Source organism: Lissotriton helveticus, chromosome 5_1 (genome assembly GCF_964261635.1).
Source record: "Lissotriton helveticus chromosome 5_1, aLisHel1.1, whole genome shotgun sequence".
NCBI lineage: Eukaryota > Metazoa > Chordata > Amphibia > Caudata > Salamandridae > Lissotriton > Lissotriton helveticus.
This window is the reverse complement of record NC_136065.1, coordinates 11,980,836-11,998,761: the sequence shown is the minus strand read 5'-3', so window position 1 is coordinate 11,998,761 and position 17,926 is coordinate 11,980,836.

Here is a 17,926-nt window from a genome sequence, read left to right as displayed (position 1 = left end):
TCTCAATGTTGGACATGTTTAAAAGAGCGGATAATGTGCTGTACATCTCCAGAGATCTTATTGTTGGACATGGTTAACAGAGCGGATAATGTGCTGTACATCTCCAGAGATCTCAATGTTGGACATGTTTAACAGAGCGGATAATGTGCCGTACATCTCCAGAGATCTCAATGTTGGACATGTTTAACAGAGCGGATAATGTGCTGTACATCTCCAGAGATTTCAATGTTGGACATGTTCAACAGAGCGGATAATGTGCTGTACATCTCCAGAGATCTCAATGTTGGACATGTTTAACAGAGCGGATAATGTGCTGTACATCTCCAGAGATCTCAATGTTGGACATGTTTAACAGACCGGATATTGTACCGTACATCTCCAGAGATCTCAATGTTGAACATGGTTAACAGAGCGGATAATGTGCTGTACATCTCCAGAGATCTCAATGTTGGACATATTTAACAGAGTGGATAATGTGCCGTACATCTCCAGACATCTCAATGTTGGACATGTTTAACAGAGAGGATAATGTGCTGTACATCTCCAGAGATCTTAATGTTGGACATGGTTAACAGAGCAGATAATGTGCTGTACATCTCCAGAGATCTCAATGTTGGACATGTTTAACAGAGCGGATAATGTGCTGTACATCTCCAGAGATCTCAATGTTGGACATGTTTAACAGAGCGGATAATGTGCAGTACATCTCCAGAGATCTCAATGTTGGACATGTTTAAGAAAGTGGATAATGTGCCGTACATCTCCAGAGATCTCAATGTTGAACATGGTTAACAGAGCGCATAATGTGCCATACATCTCCAGAGATCTCAATGTTGGACATGGTTAACAGAGCGGATAATGTGCTGTACATCTCCAGATATCTCAATGTTGGACATGTTTAACAGAGCGGATAATGTGCCCTACATCTCCAGAGATCTCAATGTTGGACATGTTTAACAAAGCAAATAATGTGCCGTGCATCTCCAGAGATCTCAATGTTGGACATATTTAAGAAAGCGGATAATGTGCTGTACATCTCCAGAGATCTTAATAATGGACATGGTTAACAGAGCAGATAAGGTGCCGTACATCTCCAGAGATCTCAATATTGGACATGTATAACAGAGCGGATAATATGCTGTACATCTCCAGAGATCTCAAAGTTGAACATGGTTAACAGAGAGGATAATGTGCTGTACATCTCCAGAGATCTCAATGTTGAACATGGCTAACAGAGCGGATAATGTGCTGTACATCTCCAGAGATATCAATGTTGGACATGTTTAACAGAGCGGATAATGTGCCGTACATCTCCAGATTTCTCAATGTTGGACATGTTTAAAAGAGCGGATAATGTGCTGTACATCTCCAGAGATCTTATTGTTGGACATGGTTAACAGAGCGGATAATGGGCTGTACATCTCCAGAAATCTCAATGTTGGACATGTTTAACAGAGCGGATAATGTGCCGTACATCTCCAGAGATCTCAATGTTGGACATGTTTAACAGAGCGGATAATTTGCTGTACATCTCCAGAGATTTCAATGTTGGACATGTTTAACAGAGCGGATAATGTGCTGTACATCTCCAGAGCTCTCAATGTTGGACATGTTTAACAGAGCGGATATTGTACCGTACATCTCCAGAGATCTCAATGTTGAACATGGTTAACAGAGCGGATAATGTGCTGTACATCTCCAGAGATCTCAATGTTGGACATGTTTAACAGAGCAGATAATGTGCTGTACATCTCCAGAGATCTCAATGTTGGACATGTTTAAGAAAGCGGATAATGTGCCATACATCTCCAGAGATCTCAATGTTGAACATTGCTAACAGAGCGGATAATGTGCTGTACATCTCCAGAGATCTCAATGTTGGACATGTTTAACAGAGCGGATAATGTGCTGTACATCTCCAGAGAGCTCAATGTTGGACATGTTTAACAGAGCGGATAATGTGCCGTACATCTCCAGAGATCTTAATGTTGGACATGTTTACCAGAGTGGATAATGTGCTGTACATCTCCAGAGATCTCAATGTTGGACATGTTTAACAAAGCGAATAATGTGGTGTACATATCCAGAGATCTCAATGTTGGACATGTTTAACAGAGCGGATAATGTGCCGTACATCTCCAGAGTTCTCAATGTTTGACATGTTTAACAGAGCGGATAATGTGCTGTACATCTCCAGAGATCACAATGTTGGACATGTTTAAGAAAACGGATAATGTGCTGTACATCTCCAGAGATCTCAATGTTGGACATGGTTAACAGAGCAGAAAATGTGCTGTACATCTCCAGAGATCTCAATGTTGGACATGTTTATCAGAGCAGATAATGTGCTGTACATCTCCAGAGATCTCAATGTTGGACATGGTTAACAGAGCGGATAATGTGCTGTACATCTCCAGAGATCTCAATGTTGGAAATGTTTAACAGAGCGGATAATGTGCTGTACATCTCCAGAGATCTCAATGTTGGACATGTTTAACAGAGCGGATAATGTGCTGTACATCTCCAGAGATCTTAATGTTGGACATGGTTAACAGACCAGATAATGTGCTGTGCATCTCCAGAGATCTCAATGTTGGACATGTTTAACAGAGCGGATAATGTGCTGTACATCTCCAGAGATCTCAATGTTGGACATGTTTAACAGAGCGGATAATGTGCCGTACATCTCCAGAGATCTCAATGTTGGACATGTTTAACAGAGAGGATAATGTGCTGTACATCTCCAGAGATCTTAATGTTAGACATGGTTAACAGAGCAGATAATGTGCTGTACATCTCCAGAGATCTCAATGTTGGACATGTTAAACAGAGCGGATAATGTGCTGTACATCTCCAGAGATCTCAATGTTGGACATGTTTAACAAAGCGGATAATGTGCAGTACATCTCCAGAGATCTCAATGTTGGACATGTTTAAGAAAGCGGATAATGTGCCGTACATCTCCAGAGATCTCAATGTTGAACATGTTTAACAGAGCGGATAATGTGCCATACATCTCCAGAGATCTCAAAGTTGGACATGGTTAACAGAGCGGATATTGTGCTGTACATCTCCAGAGATCTCAATGTTGGACATGTTTAACAGAGCGGATAATGTGCCGTACATCTCCAGAGATCTCAATGTTGGACATGTTTAACAAAGCAAATAATGTGCCGTGCATCTCCAGAGATCTCAATGTTGGACATGATTAAGAAAGTGGATAATGTGCCGTACATCTCCAGAGATCTTAATATTGGACATGGTTAACTGAGCAGATAAGGTGCCGTACATCTCCAGAGATCTCAATGTTGGACATGTTTAACAGAGCTGATAATTTGCTGTACATCTCCAGAGATCTCAAAGTTGAACATGGTTAACAGAGAGGATAATGTGCTGTACATCTCCAGAGATCTCAATGTTGAACATGGCTAACAGAGCGGATAATGTGCTGTACATCTCCAGAGATATCAATGTTGGACATGTTTAACAGAGCGGATAATGTGCCGTACATCTCCAGATTTCTCAATGTTGGACATGTTTAAAAGAGCGGATAATGTGCTGTACATCTCCAGAGATCTTATTGTTGGACATGGTTAACAGAGCGGATAATGTGCTGTACATCTCCAGAGATCTCAATGTTGGACATGTTTAACAGAGCGGATAATGTGCCGTACATCTCCAGAGATCTCAATGTTGGACATGTTTAACAGAGCGGATAATGTGCTGTACATCTCCAGAGATTTCAATGTTGGACATGTTTAACAGAGCGGATAATGTGCTGTACATCTCCAGAGATCTCAATGTTGGACATGTTTAACAGAGCGGATAATGTGCTGTACATCTCCAGAGTTTTCAATGTTGGACATGTTTAACAGAGCAGATAATGTGCTGTACATCTCCAGAGATCTCAATGTTGGACATGTTTAACAGAGCAGATAATGTGCTGTACATCTCCAGAGATCTCAATGTTGGACATGTTTAAGAAAGCGGATAATGTGCCGTACATCTCCAGAGATCTCAATGTTGAACATTGCTAACAGAGCGGATAATGTGCTGTACATCTCCAGAGATCTCAATGTTGGACATGTTTAACAGAGCGGATAATGTGCTGTACATCTCCAGAGAGCTCAATGTTGGACATGTTTAACAGAGCGGATAATGTGCCGTACATCTCCAGAGATCTTAATGTTGGACATGTTTACCAGAGTGGATAATGTGCTGTACATCTCCAGAGATCTCAATGTTGGACATGTTTAACAAAGCGAATAATGTGCTGCACATCTCCAGAGATCTTAATGTTGGACATGTTTAACAGAGCGGATAATGTGCCGTACATCTCCAGAGATCTCAATGTTTGACATGTTTAACAGAGCGGATAATGTGCTGTACATCTCCAGAGATCACAATGTTGGACATGTTTAAGAAAACGGATAATGTGCTGTACATCTCCAGAGATCTCAATGTTAGACATGGTTAACAGAGCAGAAAATGTGCTGTACATCTCCAGAGATCTCAATGTTGGACATGTTTAACAGAGCAGATAATGTGCTGTACATCTCCAGAGATCTCAATGTTGGACATGGTTAACAGAGCGGATAATGTGCTGTACATCTCCAGAGATCTCAATGTTGGAAATGTTTAACAGAGCGGATAATGTGCTGTACATCTCCAGAGATCTCAATGTTGGACATGTTTAACAGAGCGGATAATGTGCTGTACATCTCCAGAGATCTTAATGTTGGACATGGTTAACAGACCAGATAATGTGCTGTGCATCTCCAGAGATCTCAATGTTGGACATGTTTAACAGAGCGGATAATGTGCTGTACATCTCCAGAGATCTCAATGTTGGACATGTTTAACAGAGCGGATAATGTGCCGTACATCTCCAGAGATCTCAATGTTGGACATGTTTAACAGAGAGGATAATGTGCTGTACATCTCCAGAGATCTTAATGTTGGACATGGTTAACAGAGAGGATAATGTGCTGTACATCTCCAGAGATCTCAATGTTGAACATGGCTAACAGAGCGGATAATGTGCCGTACATCTCCAGATTTCTCAATGTTGGACATGTTTAAAAGAGCGGATAATGTGCTGTACATCTCCAGAGATCTTATTGTTGGACATGGTTAACAGAGCGGATAATGTGCTGTACATCTCCAGAGATCTCAATGTTGGACATGATTAACAGAGCGGATAATGTGCCGTACATCTCCAGAGATCTCAATGTTGGACATGTTTAACAGAGCGGATAATGTGCTGTACATCTCCAGAGATTTCAATGTTGGACATGTTCAACAGAGTGGATAATGTGCTGTACATCTCCAGAGATCTCAATGTTGGACATGTTTAACAAAGCGAATAATGTGCTGCACATCTCCAGAGATCTTAATGTTGGACATGTTTAACAGAGCGGATAATGTGCCGTACATCTCCAGAGATCTCAATGTTTGACATGTTTAACAGAGCGGATAATGTGCTGTACATCTCCAGAGATCACAATGTTGGACATGTTTAAGAAAACGGATAATGTGCTGTACATCTCCAGAGATCTCAATGTTAGACATGGTTAACAGAGCAGAAAATGTGCTGTACATCTCCAGAGATCTCAATGTTGGACATGTTTAACAGAGCAGATAATGTGCTGTACATCTCCAGAGATCTCAATGTTGGACATGGTTAACAGAGCGGATAATGTGCTGTACATCTCCAGAGATCTCAATGTTGGAAATGTTTAACAGAGCGGATAATGTGCTGTACATCTCCAGAGATCTCAATGTTGGACATGTTTAACAGAGCGGATAATGTGCTGTACATCTCCAGAGATCTTAATGTTGGACATGGTTAACAGACCAGATAATGTGCTGTGCATCTCCAGAGATCTCAATGTTTGTCATGTTTAACAGAGCGGATAATGTGCTGTACATCTCCAGAGATCTCAATGTTGGACATGTTTAACAGAGCGGATAATGTGCCGTACATCTCCAGAGATCTCAATGTTGGACATGTTTAACAGAGAGGATAATGTGCTGTACATCTCCAGAGATCTTAATGTTGGACATGGTTAACAGAGAGGATAATGTGCTGTACATCTCCAGAGATCTCAATGTTGAACATGGCTAACAGAGCGGATAATGTGCCGTACATCTCCAGATTTCTCAATGTTGGACATGTTTAAAAGAGCGGATAATGTGCTGTACATCTCCAGAGATCTTATTGTTGGACATGGTTAACAGAGCGGATAATGTGCTGTACATCTCCAGAGATCTCAATGTTGGACATGTTTAACAGAGCGGATAATGTGCCGTACATCTCCAGAGATCTCAATGTTGGACATGTTTAACAGAGCGGATAATGTGCTGTACATCTCCAGAGATTTCAATGTTGGACATGTTCAACAGAGTGGATAATGTGCTGTACATCTCCAGAGATCTCAATGTTGGACATGTTTAACAGAGCGGATAATGTGCTGTACTTCTCCAGAGATCTCAATGTTGGACATGTTTAACAGACCGGATATTGTACCGTACATCTCCAGAGATCTCAATGTTGAACATGGTTAACAGAGCGGATAATGTGCTGTACATCTCCAGAGATCTCAATGTTGGACATATTTAACAGAGTGGATAATGTGCCGTACATCTCCAGACATCTCAATGTTGGACATGTTTAACAGAGAGGATAATGTGCTGTACATCTCCAGAGATCTTAATGTTGGACATGGTTAACAGAGCAGATAATGTGCTGTACATCTCCAGAGATCTCAATGTTGGACATGTTTAACAGAGCGGATAATGTGCTGTACATCTCAAGAGATCTCAATGTTGGACATGTTTAACAGAGCGGATAATGTGCAGTACATCTCCAGAGATCTCAATGTTGGACATGTTTAAGAAAGCGGATAATGTGCCGTACATCTCCAGAGATGTCAATGTTGAACATGGTTAACAGAGCGCATAATGTGCCATACATCTCCAGAGATCTCAATGTTGGACATGGTTAACAGAGCGGATAATGTGCTGTACATCTTCAGATATCTCAATGTTGGACATGTTTAACAGAGCGGATAATGTGCCGTACATCTCCAGAGATCTCAATGTTGGACATGTTTAACAAAGCAAATAATGTGCCGTGCATATCCAGAGATCTCAATGTTGGACATGTTTAAGAAAGCGGATAATGTGCCGTACATCTCCAGAGATCTTAATAATGGACATGGTTAACAGAGCAGATAAGGTGCCGTACATCTCCAGAGATCTCAATGTTGGACATGTTTAACAGAGCGGATAATGTGCTGTACATCTCCAGATTTTTCAATGTTGGACATGTTTAACAGAGCGGATAATGTGCTGTACATCTCCAGAGTTTTCAATGTTGGACCTGTTTAACACAGCAGATAATGTGCTGTACATCTCCAGAGATCTCAATGTTGGACATGTTTAACAGAGCAGATAATGTGCTGTACATCTCCAGAGATCTCAATGTTGGACATGTTTAAGAAAGCGGATAATGTGCCGTACATCTCCAGAGATCTCAATGTTGAACATTGCAAACAGAGCGGATAATGTGCTGTACATCTCCAGAGATCTCAATGTTGGACATGTTTAACAGAGCGGATAATGTGCTGTACATCTCCAGAGAGCTCAATGTTGGACATGTTTAACAGAGCGGATAATGTGCCGTACATCTCCAGAGATCTTAATGTTGGACATGTTTACCAGAGTGGATAATGTGCTGTACATCTCCAGAGATCTCAATGTTGGACATGTTTAACAAAGCGAATAATGTGGTGTACATATCCAGAGATCTCAATGTTGGACATGTTTAACAGAGCGGATAATGTGCCGTACATCTCCAGAGTTCTCAATGTTTGACATGTTTAACAGAGCGGATAATGTGCTGTACATCTCCAGAGATCACAATGTTGGACATGTTTAAGAAAACGGATAATGTGCTGTACATCTCCAGAGATCTCAATGTTGGACATGGTTAACAGAGCAGAAAATGTGCTGTACATCTCCAGAGATCTCAATGTTGGACATGTTTATCAGAGCAGATAATGTGCTGTACATCTCCAGAGATCTCAATGTTGGACATGGTTAACAGAGCGGATAATGTGCTGTACATCTCCAGAGATCTCAATGTTGGAAATGTTTAACAGAGCGGATAATGTGCTGTACATCTCCAGAGATCTCAATGTTGGACATGTTTAACAGAGCGGATAATGTGCTGTACATCTCCAGAGATCTTAATGTTGGACATGGTTAACAGACCAGATAATGTGCTGTGCATCTCCAGAGATCTCAATGTTGGACATGTTTAACAGAGCGGATAATGTGCTGTACATCTCCAGAGATCTCAATGTTGGACATGTTTAACAGAGCGGATAATGTGCCGTACATCTCCAGAGATCTCAATGTTGGACATGTTTAACAGAGAGGATAATGTGCTGTACATCTCCAGAGATCTTAATGTTAGACATGGTTAACAGAGCAGATAATGTGCTGTACATCTCCAGAGATCTCAATGTTGGACATGTTAAACAGAGCGGATAATGTGCTGTACATCTCCAGAGATCTCAATGTTGGACATGTTTAACAAAGCGGATAATGTGCAGTACATCTCCAGAGATCTCAATGTTGGACATGTTTAAGAAAGCGGATAATGTGCCGTACATCTCCAGAGATCTCAATGTTGAACATGTTTAACAGAGCGGATAATGTGCCATACATCTCCAGAGAACTCAAAGTTGGACATGGTTAACAGAGCGGATATTGTGCTGTACATCTCCAGAGATCTCAATGTTGGACATGTTTAACAGAGCGGATAATGTGCCGTACATCTCCAGAGATCTCAATGTTGGACATGTTTAACAAAGCAAATAATGTGCCGTGCATCTCCAGAGATCTCAATGTTGGACATGATTAAGAAAGTGGATAATGTGCCGTACATCTCCAGAGATCTTAATATTGGACATGGTTAACTGAGCAGATAAGGTGCCGTACATCTCCAGAGATCTCAATGTTGGACATGTTTAACAGAGCTGATAATTTGCTGTACATCTCCAGAGATCTCAAAGTTGAACATGGTTAACAGAGAGGATAATGTGCTGTACATCTCCAGAGATCTCAATGTTGAACATGGCTAACAGAGCGGATAATGTGCTGTACATCTCCAGAGATATCAATGTTGGACATGTTTAACAGAGCGGATAATGTGCCGTACATCTCCAGATTTCTCAATGTTGGACATGTTTAAAAGAGCGGATAATGTGCTGTACATCTCCAGAGATCTTATTGTTGGACATGGTTAACAGAGCGGATAATGTGCTGTACATCTCCAGAGATCTCAATGTTGGACATGTTTAACAGAGCGGATAATGTGCCGTACATCTCCAGAGATCTCAATGTTGGACATGTTTAACAGAGCGGATAATGTGCTGTACATCTCCAGAGATTTCAATGTTGGACATGTTTAACAGAGCGGATAATGTGCTGTACATCTCCAGAGATCTCAATGTTGGACATGTTTAACAGAGCGGATAATGTGCTGTACATCTCCAGAGTTTTCAATGTTGGACATGTTTAACAGAGCAGATAATGTGCTGTACATCTCCAGAGATCTCAATGTTGGACATGTTTAACAGAGCAGATAATGTGCTGTACATCTCCAGAGATCTCAATGTTGGACATGTTTAAGAAAGCGGATAATGTGCCGTACATCTCCAGAGATCTCAATGTTGAACATTGCTAACAGAGCGGATAATGTGCTGTACATCTCCAGAGATCTCAATGTTGGACATGTTTAACAGAGCGGATAATGTGCTGTACATCTCCAGAGAGCTCAATGTTGGACATGTTTAACAGAGCGGATAATGTGCCGTACATCTCCAGAGATCTTAATGTTGGACATGTTTACCAGAGTGGATAATGTGCTGTACATCTCCAGAGATCTCAATGTTGGACATGTTTAACAAAGCGAATAATGTGCTGCACATCTCCAGAGATCTTAATGTTGGACATGTTTAACAGAGCGGATAATGTGCCGTACATCTCCAGAGATCTCAATGTTTGACATGTTTAACAGAGCGGATAATGTGCTGTACATCTCCAGAGATCACAATGTTGGACATGTTTAAGAAAACGGATAATGTGCTGTACATCTCCAGAGATCTCAATGTTAGACATGGTTAACAGAGCAGAAAATGTGCTGTACATCTCCAGAGATCTCAATGTTGGACATGTTTAACAGAGCAGATAATGTGCTGTACATCTCCAGAGATCTCAATGTTGGACATGGTTAACAGAGCGGATAATGTGCTGTACATCTCCAGAGATCTCAATGTTGGAAATGTTTAACAGAGCGGATAATGTGCTGTACATCTCCAGAGATCTCAATGTTGGACATGTTTAACAGAGCGGATAATGTGCTGTACATCTCCAGAGATCTTAATGTTGGACATGGTTAACAGACCAGATAATGTGCTGTGCATCTCCAGAGATCTCAATGTTGGACATGTTTAACAGAGCGGATAATGTGCTGTACATCTCCAGAGATCTCAATGTTGGACATGTTTAACAGAGCGGATAATGTTCCGTACATCTCCAGAGATCTCAATGTTGGACATGTTTAACAGAGAGGATAATGTGCTGTACATCTCCAGAGATCTTAATGTTGGACATGGTTAACAGAGAGGATAATGTGCTGTACATCTCCAGAGATCTCAATGTTGAACATGGCTAACAGAGCGGATAATGTGCCGTACATCTCCAGATTTCTCAATGTTGGACATGTTTAAAAGAGCGGATAATGTGCTGTACATCTCCAGAGATCTTATTGTTGGACATGGTTAACAGAGCGGATAATGTGCTGTACATCTCCAGAGATCTCAATGTTGGACATGTTTAACAGAGCGGATAATGTGCCGTACATCTCCAGAGATCTCAATGTTGGACATGTTTAACAGAGCGGATAATGTGCTGTACATCTCCAGAGATTTCAATGTTGGACATGTTCAACAGAGTGGATAATGTGCTGTACATCTCCAGAGATCTCAATGTTGGACATGTTTAACAGAGCGGATAATGTGCTGTACTTCTCCAGAGATCTCAATGTTGGACATGTTTAACAGACCGGATATTGTACCGTACATCTCCAGAGATCTCAATGTTGAACATGGTTAACAGAGCGGATAATGTGCTGTACATCTCCAGAGATCTCAATGTTGGACATATTTAACAGAGTGGATAATGTGCCGTACATCTCCAGACATCTCAATGTTGGACATGTTTAACAGAGAGGATAATGTGCTGTACATCTCCAGAGATCTTAATGTTGGACATGGTTAACAGAGCAGATAATGTGCTGTACATCTCCAGAGATCTCAATGTTGGACATGTTTAACAGAGCGGATAATGTGCTGTACATCTCAAGAGATCTCAATGTTGGACATGTTTAACAGAGCGGATAATGTGCAGTACATCTCCAGAGATCTCAATGTTGGACATGTTTAAGAAAGCGGATAATGTGCCGTACATCTCCAGAGATCTCAATGTTGAACATGGTTAACAGAGCGCATAATGTGCCATACATCTCCAGAGATCTCAATGTTGGACATGGTTAACAGAGCGGATAATGTGCTGTACATCTTCAGATATCTCAATGTTGGACATGTTTAACAGAGCGGATAATGTGCCGTACATCTCCAGAGATCTCAATGTTGGACATGTTTAACAAAGCAAATAATGTGCCGTGCATCTCCAGAGATCTCAATGTTGGACATGTTTAAGAAAGCGGATAATGTGCCGTACATCTCCAGAGATCTTAATAATGGACATGGTTAACAGAGCAGATAAGGTGCCGTACATCTCCAGAGATCTCAATGTTGGACATGTTTAACAGAGCGGATAATGTGCTGTACATCTCCAGATTTTTCAATGTTGGACATGTTTAACAGAGCGGATAATGTGCTGTACATCTCCAGAGTTTTCAATGTTGGACCTGTTTAACACAGCAGATAATGTGCTGTACATCTCCAGAGATCTCAATGTTGGACATGTTTAACAGAGCAGATAATGTGCTGTACATCTCCAGAGATCTCAATGTTGGACATGTTTAAGAAAGCGGATAATGTGCCGTACATCTCCAGAGATCTCAATGTTGAACATTGCTAACAGGGCGGATAATGTGCTGTACATCTCCAGAGATCTCAATGTTGGACATGTTTAACAGAGCGGATAATGTGCTGTACATCTCCAGAGAGCTCAATGTTGGACATGTTTAACAGAGCGGATAATGTGCCGTACATCTCCAGAGATCTTAATGTTGGACATGTTTACCAGAGTGGATAATGTGCTGTACATCTCCAGAGATCTCAATGTTGGACATGTTTAACAAAGCGAATAATGTGGTGTACATATCCAGAGATCTCAATGTTGGACATGTTTAACAGAGCGGATAATGTGCCGTACATCTCCAGAGTTCTCAATGTTTGACATGTTTAACAGAGCGGATAATGTGCTGTACATCTCCAGAGATCACAATGTTGGACATGTTTAAGAAAACGGATAATGTGCTGTACATCTCCAGAGATCTCAATGTTGGACATGGTTAACAGAGCAGAAAATGTGCTGTACATCTCCAGAGATCTCAATGTTGGACATGTTTATCAGAGCAGATAATGTGCTGTACATCTCCAGAGATCTCAATGTTGGACATGGTTAACAGAGCGGATAATGTGCTGTACATCTCCAGAGATCTCAATGTTGGAAATGTTTAACAGAGCGGATAATGTGCTGTACATCTCCAGAGATCTCAATGTTGGACATGTTTAACAGAGCGGATAATGTGCTGTACATCTCCAGAGATCTTAATGTTGGACATGGTTAACAGACCAGATAATGTGCTGTGCATCTCCAGAGATCTCAATGTTGGACATGTTTAACAGAGCGGATAATGTGCTGTACATCTCCAGAGATCTCAATGTTGGACATGTTTAACAGAGCGGATAATGTGCCGTACATCTCCAGAGATCTCAATGTTGGACATGTTTAACAGAGAGGATAATGTGCTGTACATCTCCAGAGATCTTAATGTTGGACATGGTTAACAGAGCAGATAATGTGCTGTACATCTCCAGAGATCTCTATGTTGGACATGTTAAACAGAGCGGATAATGTGCTGTACATCTCCAGAGATCTCAATGTTGGACATGTTTAACAAAGCGGATAATGTGCAGTACATCTCCAGAGATCTCAATGTTGGACATGTTTAAGAAAGCGGATAATGTGCCGTACATCTCCAGAGATCTCAATGTTGAACATGTTTAACAGAGCGGATAATGTGCCATACATCTCCAGAGATCTCAAAGTTGGACATGGTTAACAGAGCGGATATTGTGCTGTACATCTCCAGAGATCTCAATGTTGGACATGTTTAACAGAGCGGATAATGTGCCGTACATCTCCAGAGATCTCAATGTTGGACATGTTTAACAAAGCAAATAATGTGCCGTGCATCTCCAGAGATCTCAATGTTGGACATGATTAAGAAAGTGGATAATGTGCCGTACATCTCCAGAGATCTTAATATTGGACATGGTTAACTGAGCAGATAAGGTGCCGTACATCTCCAGAGATCTCAATGTTGGACATGTTTAACAGAGCTGATAATTTGCTGTACATCTCCAGAGATCTCAAAGTTGAACATGGTTAACAGAGAGGATAATGTGCTGTACATCTCCAGAGATCTCAATGTTGAACATGGCTAACAGAGCGGATAATGTGCTGTACATCTCCAGAGATATCAATGTTGGACATGTTTAACAGAGCGGATAATGTGCCGTACATCTTCAGATTTCTCAATGTTGGACATGTTTAAAAGAGCGGATAATGTGCTGTACATCTCCAGAGATCTTATTGTTGGACATGGTTAACAGAGCGGATAATGTGCTGTACATCTCCAGAGATCTCAATGTTGGACATGTTTAACAGAGCGGATAATGTGCCGTACATCTCCAGAGATCTCAATGTTGGACATGTTTAACAGAGCGGATAATGTGCTGTACATCTCCAGAGATTTCAATGTTGGACATGTTTAACAGAGCGGATAATGTGCTGTACATCTCCAGAGATCTCAATGTTGGACATGTTTAACAGAGCGGATAATGTGCTGTACATCTCCAGAGATCTCAATGTTGGACATGTTTAACAGACCGGATATTGTACCGTACATCTCCAGAGATCTCAATGTTGAACATGGTTAACAGAGCGGATAATGTGCTGTACATCTCCAGAGATCTCAATGTTGGACATATTTAACAGAGTGGATAATGTGCTGTACATCTCCAGACATCTCAATGTTGGACATGTTTAACAGAGAGGATAATGTGCTGTACATCTCCAGAGATCTTAATGTTGGACATGGTTAACAGAGCAGATAATGTGCTGTACATCTCCAGAGATCTCAATGTTGGACATGTTTAACGGAGGGGATAATGTGCTGTACATCTCCAGAGATCTCAATGTTGGACATGTTTAACAGAGCCGATAATGTGCAGTACATCTCCAGAGATCTCAATGTTGGACATGTTTAAGAAAGCGGATAATGTGCCGTACATCTCCAGAGATCTCAATGTTGAACATGGTTAACAGAGCGGATAATGTGCCATACATCTCCAGAGATCTCAATGTTGGACATGGTTAACAGAGCGGATAATGTGCTGTACATCTCCAGAGATCTCAATGTTGGACATGTTTAACAGAGCGGATAATGTGCCGTACATCTCCAGAGATCTCAATGTTGGACATGTTTAACAGAGCGGATAATGTGCTGTACATCTCCAGAGATTTCAATGTTGGACATGTTTAACAGAGCGGATAATGTGCTGTACATCTCCAGAGATCTCAATGTTGGACATGTTTAACAGAGCGGATAATGTGCTGTACATCTCAAGAGATCTCAATGTTGGACATGTTTAACAGACCGGATATTGTACCGTACATCTCCAGAGATCTCAATGTTGAACATGGTTAACAGAGCGGATAATGTGCTGTACATCTCCAGAGATCTCAATGTTGGACATATTTAACAGAGTGGATAATGTGCTGTACATCTCCAGACATCTCAATGTTGGACATGTTTAACAGAGAGGATAATGTGCTGTACATCTCCAGAGATCTTAATGTTGGACATGGTTAACAGAGCAGATAATGTGCTGTACATCTCCAGAGATCTCAATGTTGGACATGTTTAACGGAGGGGATAATGTGCTGTACATCTCCAGAGATCTCAATGTTGGACATGTTTAACAGAGCCGATAATGTGCAGTACATCTCCAGAGATCTCAATGTTGGACATGTTTAAGAAAGCGGATAATGTGCCGTACATCTCCAGAGATCTCAATGTTGAACATGGTTAACAGAGCGGATAATGTGCCATACATCTCCAGAGATCTCAATGTTGGACATGGTTAACAGAGCGGATAATGTGCTGTACATCTCCAGAGAACTCAATGTTGGACATGTTTAACAGAGCGGATAATGTGCCGTACTTCTCCAGAGATCTCAATGTTGGACATGTTTAACAAAGCAAATAATGTGCCGTGCATCTCCAGAGATCTCAATGTTGGACATGTTTAAGAAAGCGGATAATGTGCCGTACATCTCCTTAATAATGGACATGGTTAACAGAGCAGATAAGGTGCCGTACATCTCCAGAGATCTCAATGTTGGAGATGTTTAACAGAGCGGATAATATGCTGTACATCTCCAGAGATCTCAAAGTTGAACATGGTTAACAGAGAGGATAATGTGCTGTACATCTCCAGAGATCTCAATGTTGAACATGGCTAACAGAGCGGATAAAGTGCTGTACATCTCCAGAGATATCAATGTTGGACATGTTTAACAGAGCGGATAATGTGCCGTACATCTCCAGATCTCTCAATGTTGGACATGTTTAAAAGAGTGGATAATGTGCTGTACATCTCCAGAGATCTTATTGTTGGACATGGTTAACAGAGCGGATAATGTGCTGTACATCTCCAGAGATCTCAATGTTGGACATGTTTAACAGAGCGGATAATGTGCCGTACATCTCCAGAGATCTCAATGTTGGACATGTTTAACAGAGCGGATAATGTGCTGTACATCTTCAGAGATTTCAATGTTGGACATGTTTAACAGAGCGGATAATGTGCTGTACATCTCCAGAGATCTCAATGTTGGACATGTTTAACAGAGCGGATAATGTGCTGTACATCTCCAGATGTTTCAATGTTGGACATGTTTAACAGAGCGGATAATGTGCTGTACATCTCCAGAGTTTTCAATGTTGGACATGTTTAACAGAGCAGATAATGTGCTGTACATCTCCAGAGATCTCAATGTTGGACATGTTTAACAGAGCAGATAATGTGCTGTACATCTCCAGAGATCTCAATGTTGGACATGTTTAAGAAAGCGGATAATGTGCCGTACATCTCCAGAGATCTCAATGTTGAACATTGCTAACAGAGCGGATAATGTGCTGTACATCTCCAGAGAGCTCAATGTTGGACATGTTTAACAGAGCGGATAATGTGCCGTACATCTCCAGAGATCTTAATGTTGGACATGTTTACCAGAGTGGATAATGTGCTGTACATCTCCAGAGATCTCAATGTTGGACCTGTTTAACAGAGCGGATAATGTGCCGTAAATCTCCAGAGATCTCAATGTTTGACATGTTTAACAGAGCGGATAATGTGCTGTACATCTCCAGAGATCACAATGTTGGACATGTTTAAGAAAACGGATAATGTGCTGTACATCTCCAGAGATCTCAATGTTGGACATGGTTAACAGAGCAGAAAATGTGCTGTACATCTCCAGAGACCTCAATGTTGGACATGTTTAACAAAGCGAATAATGTGCTGTACATCTCCAGAGATCTCAATGTTGGACATGTTTAACAGAGCGGATAATGTGCTGTACATCTCCAGAGATCTCAATGTTGGACATGGTTAACAGAGCGGATAATGTGCTGTACATCTCCCGAGATCTCAATGTTGGACATGTTTAACAAAGCGAATAATGTGCTGTACTGTGCTGTGCTCAGTGGAGAAGTGTGGCTCAATGGTTAGAGCAGGCAGACCTCGATGCAGAGCTCTGGCCAGGGACCAGGGTTCGATTACCGCCTCGGCGGGTCTCGGACTCATTAATTCCCCTGACCGGATATTCTCGCCTCAGTGCCTATTCTGATCATGGGTCCCACGTTGCAACTCTGGGCAATAGCTTGCTTAGTCTCCACAACGGCCCCCACAACGCGAGGGATGCCTGGTCTGCACCATGGGGGTGCCCAGGAGAGGACACTTCACAGGGAAAGCCACGAAGGGTTCCCTTGCGGTATTCGTACAAGCGCCGGGAAACCCACTGCGGGTAGCTGTGCGCTATACAAGTACAAAAATATTTACATTTACATCTCCAGAGATCTCAATGTTGGACATGTTTAACAGAGTGGATAATGTGCTGTACATCTCCAGAGATCTCAATGTTGGACATGTTTAACAGAGCGGATAATGTGCCGTACATCTCTAGAGATCTCAATGTTGAACATGTTTAAAAGAGCGGATAATGTGCTGTACATCTCCAGAGATCTCAATGTTGGTCATGGTTAACAGAGCAGATAATGTGCTGTACATCTCCAGAGATCTCAATGTTGGACATGTTTAACAGAGAGGATAATGTGCTGTACATCTCCAGAAATCTTAATGTTGGACATGGTTAACAGAGCAGATAATGTGCTGTACATCTCCAGAGATCTCAATGTTGGACATGTTTAACAGAGCGGATAATGTGCTGTACATCTCCAGAGATCTCAATGTTGGACATGGTTAACAGAGCGGATAATGTGCCGTACATCTCCAGAGATCTGAATGTTGGA